The following is a 5000-nucleotide window of genomic DNA, read 5'->3' as shown; positions in this document are numbered from 1 at the left end:
TTCCCGTGTTGAGTCAAATTAAGCCGCAGGCTCCACTCCTGGTGGTGCCCTTCCGTCAATTCCTTTAAGTTTCAGCTTTGCAACCATACTTCCCCCGGAACCCAAAAGCTTTGGTTTCCCGGAGGCTGCCCGCCGAGTCATCGGAGGAACTGCGGCGGATCGCTGGCTGGCATCGTTTATGGTTAGAACTAGGGCGGTATCTGATCGCCTTCGAACCTCTAACTTTCGTTCTTGATTAATGAAAACATACTTGGCAAATGCTTTCGCTTCTGTTCGTCTTGCGACGATCCAAGAATTTCACCTCTAACGTCGCAATACGAATGCCCCCGCCTGTCCCTATTAATCATTACCTCGGGTTCCGAAAACCAACAAAATAGAACCGAGGTCCTATTCCATTATTCCATGCACACAGTATTCAGGCGGGCTTGCCTGCTTTAAGCACTCTAATTTGTTCAAAGTAAACGTGCCGGCCCACCGAGACACTCAATAAAGAGCACCCTGGTAGGATTTCAACGGGGTCCGCCTCGGGACGCACGAGCACGCACGAGGCGGTCGCACGCCTTCAGCTCGCCCCACCGGCAGGACGTCCCACGATACATGCCAGTTAAACACCGACGGGCGGTGAACCAACAGCGTGGGACACAAATCCAACTACGAGCTTTTTAACCGCAACAACTTTAATATACGCTATTGGAGCTGGAATTACCGCGGCTGCTGGCACCAGACTTGCCCTCCAATAGATACTCGTTAAAGGATTTAAAGTGTACTCATTCCGATTACGGGGCCTCGGATGAGTCCCGTATCGTTATTTTTCGTCACTACCTCCCCGTGCCGGGAGTGGGTAATTTGCGCGCCTGCTGCCTTCCTTGGATGTGGTAGCCGTTTCTCAGGCTCCCTCTCCGGAATCGAACCCTGATTCCCCGTTACCCGTTACAACCATGGTAGGCGCAGAACCTACCATCGACAGTTGATAAGGCAGACATTTGAAAGATGCGTCGCCGGTACGAGGACCGTGCGATCAGCCCAAAGTTATTCAGAGTCACCAAGGCAAACGGACCGGACGAGCCGACCGATTGGTTTTGATCTAATAAAAGCGTCCCTTCCATCTCTGGTCGGGACTCTGTTTGCATGTATTAGCTCTAGAATTACCACAGTTATCCAAGTAACGTGGGTACGATCTAAGGAACCATAACTGATTTAATGAGCCATTCGCGGTTTCACCTTAATGCGGCTTGTACTGAGACATGCATGGCTTAATCTTTGAGACAAGCATATGATTACTGGCAGGATCAACCAGGGAGCTGCGTCAACTAGAGCTGAGCAGCCGGCCGCCCGGGAGTGTGTCCCGGGGGCCCGCGCGAACACGCAAGCGTCCGCTCAATCATTCTGCAAACAGGAGGAGGCTGAGCTCCCCTGCACAATACACCTCGAAACCCTCTCAGGTCCCGGCGGCGCGCAGCGCCGTCCCAAGTACTTGGTCGGGTTCGAGAGAGGCGCAATCGCCCGGAGTTAGGCGAGTAGACGCTTTCGGTGCGACCACCCGTGCTCCCAACTGAGCTTGCCGCTGCCGACAGAGGCCCGGGAGCGTGCTGTCGTGGCATTGCCGGCGGGAGACAACACGCGCCACCTACGGTGACCGGCAGCTCCAACGCCAGCGCCACAGAAGGACAAAAGCCCCACTTGGGTGCCGAAGCGAACTCTCCCAGCACAGCGCACGCGCCAACACATCCGCACAGCTGCGATACAAACCACCAGCGAGAACCGCTGGGGCGACCGAGCAGCAGACGGCGTCGCGGCGCCGAGCGCCGGGCGGCGGCGCATCCTCAACGCACACAGTCCTCAATCGGACCAGCACACTGAAGATGTCCACCGCGCTTCGCACCGGGCCCGCGAGGACCTACTTTGGCCGCACGGCGCCGCGCGCAGGGTGCGCCGGCGCGCAGCTGCGACGCCTGCCGCGTCCGTCGGCCGGCGCGCCTGCCACTGGCCGCCCCCACCAGCCGGCTGTAGCGCGTGCGCCCACGCACCGCGCGGCCAGCACGCCGGGAGGCGCCCCCTCACCGGCCGGGGACGGTCCCACCCAGCCACCGCCGCGTATCGCTTCACACCCAGATGCCGTTCAGTTTCGTCGGCATGGTGGGTATCGCTGGAACAACCGGTTAGTACCTCAACCTATCGTCGCCATCACCGATTCACCCCTAGCGAGAACAACCGCACCACAACAGGTTACCATTTGTTCATTTGCGTAACTTCACCAGAAAACGCAGGCGTCCATCGCCATTTGCAACTTCAACGATTATTGCATGCCTGTGTCAGGTGTCACGCCACACTACGTCTGCCCACATACACGCAACAAAATGTGCACGCCTAGACAATACGTGGAAGGTGGCCCCCGTACGTATGCGATGTCCATTGCTCGAACGACTGTCAACCGGCCTCTGTAGCATGTCGCAGATATGGAACGCGGTGCACCATGCCATCACGGTGTGTGAGGAGAGACGACTAGGTCCGAATACATCAACAGACAGCTCATGCTGATCGCCATCCACGGCGTCCGTTCCTCCCACACGTCTCTATGGCGTACCACACTGCAATCCAGCTCTCATAGGGAGACGACACGTAGCTGCGTGCACAATATTTGCACTGTATGGTCCGCCGTTTTTGGGCGCAGTCGTTGTGCGGTCACACATGTGCCACGATGTATCATTCAGTACATAAGGACGAATGTGCAGTACAGATTGTGGTTCACGCGTACGACATCAGCGGACAGTTGACACAGGCCGCACCACAACGTAGCCTGAGTACGTCGCATGCGAAGGGCATTGAACATGCAAACTTCTCACCAACCAGCTTGCGAAGGCAGGGGGCAAGGTGGGGACGTGGGGAGGGGCGGCATGTACGTCCTGCTGCCATCCACATTACAGTGTACAGCAGGAGCATGTGGAAAGTGAGCAAGACTTGCAAGGTGTTTAACATGAAGCGATACACAGGGGTGCGGGCAGTGCGAGTAGCGAACTATATTGCGAGGGTTGCGGGTGGGCAACACTACAGTAATTGAACGAGTCGTATAACAATTACAGAGCAGGTTTAGGCGACAACGTGGGTTACGTTAAGGCGACAACATGGGTTAGGTTAAGGCACAACATGGGTTAGGTTAAGGCACAACATGGGTTAGGTTAAGGCACAACATGGGTTAGGTTAAGGCACAACATGGGTTAGGTTAAGGCACAACATGGGTTAGGTTAAGGCACAACATGGGTTAGGTTAAGGCACAACATGGGTTAGGTTGAGGCACAACATGGGTTAGGTTGAGGCACAACATGGGTTAGGTTGAGGCACAACATGGGTTAGGTTGAGGCACAACATGGGTTAGGTTGAGGCACAACATGGGTTAGGTTAAGGTACAACATGGGTTAGGTTAAGGTACAACATGGGTTAGGTTAAGGTACAACATGGGTTAGGTTAAGGTACAACATGGGTTAGGTTAAGGTACAACATGGGTTAGGTTAAGGTACAACATAGGTTAGGTTAAGGTACAACATAGGTTAGGTTAAGGTACAACATAGGTTAGGTTAAGGTACAACATAGGTTAGGTTAAGGTACAACATAGGTTAGGTTAAGGTACAACATAGGTTAGGTTAGGTTAGGTTAGGTTACACGTTGTTGTACGGAAAGGTGTAGGGGGGGGGGGGGCGGGGGCGGCAGGTTCGTTGATAGTGATTATAGTAAGTGAATGCTTGTGACATGATCAGATTTGTCACGTCAGGATGCACCTTTGGCTTATTAGAGGCGGCGCTCCAATTCTATGCTTGTGTGAGACCTGTGTCTTTGACTCATGTCATTGTTTGTGCGCTGTGACAGGAGGTACTATTGTGATGTTGGGTGCACCGTTGTATAGGACATGTGTGGGTGTTGGTGCCTGGTCTGCGCAATGGTGGATGTCGAAAGGCTGGGATATTGTATTTTCCGCACGGACCTCCTGGTCTGGTTGTGATAGTGTGGATTGTGTAATGTGGCGGAGAAGATGCACTGGATGTTGTTCCATGCTGGTGCTTACATATTGTATGTGCGCCTGTTAGAAGCAGAGAGTGGTGCGTGATCAGAGTGTCTGGCTGACGTGTGGTTCCCATTTTGGGCAGACTCTTTCAGCATGTATACGGACAGTTGTGTATATTTGCTGTAGTTTGATGGCTCTGCATTGATTACTAATCAGCGCCGTGTGTACGGGTAATCTGGTTCCAGTCCAAAATGTTCCATCTGTGTACATTAGTGACAAAGACTCCCCCCATGCAGTGGGGCTCGGTCTGTTATAACTCTTCCGCGTAATATATTTGCCCCACGTTTTTGCGACTGCGAGTGCGAGTGCAACGCGCATGGGGACCGACATGCTGATGGCTCGGTATCGGACGCCGTACAGTGAGCAACGCGATCGCGTCTCTCGCTCGTAAGTGGTACAGGTCGCGGCTCATGTATACGGACAGCGGGAATGTCGCATATTGGAAATAACTCTTCATGAAACGCAAGTTATAGGGGTGGATTGCACTTTACGAGTGCGGGAAACGTCCGCCGTTCATCCGCTGGAGGTGCGAGTTTGGCGGTTGGGGTGGTGCACGAACGGGTGCGGGTGGCGTCATTGCCGGTCCACGGCTTCGTGCGGCAGAGCCACTGGAGATTGGGTGCTATGGTCGACAGAGGCTGCAGCCTTTGTGGGTGGCGTCGAAAGGCGGCCACTGTGGCGCCATCGCTGTCTTAGTCGGCTTGGCGTCTCATAGATGGCGGTAGCGTCGTTGCAGGAGGTCATGTTGCGGGAGACCTACAGATGGCGGTATGTTTTGTGGTGCGGACGTAGTGTTGTCAGATGCGCATAGATGGCGGTATTGCATGTGGTGTCGCCCTATTTTCATAGATGGCGATACTGTTTTGCCGGCATGGGTGGCGTAGTTCCGTCGGATCCCTGTAGGTGGCAGTGTGCTATGTCTACTGTCGACACCCACGGCACC

General features: G+C 54.4%; 1 non-coding gene across 1 annotated transcript in view; it reads right to left on the bottom strand.

Moving 5' to 3' along the window:
- Positions 1-1300, bottom strand: part of LOC124733135 — a 1909-nt gene extending 609 nt beyond the window's left edge. Inside the window, exon 1 of the ribosomal RNA XR_007008931.1 lies at positions 1-1300. This exon is cut by the window's left edge and continues 609 nt beyond it. This is a non-coding gene — a ribosomal RNA (small subunit ribosomal RNA).
- Positions 1301-5000: the final 3700 nt, after the last annotated feature.

This window comes from Schistocerca piceifrons, unplaced genomic scaffold (assembly GCF_021461385.2).
Source record: "Schistocerca piceifrons isolate TAMUIC-IGC-003096 unplaced genomic scaffold, iqSchPice1.1 HiC_scaffold_1382, whole genome shotgun sequence".
NCBI lineage: Eukaryota > Metazoa > Arthropoda > Insecta > Orthoptera > Acrididae > Schistocerca > Schistocerca piceifrons.
This window is presented reverse-complemented; position numbering and strand designations above follow the sequence as displayed.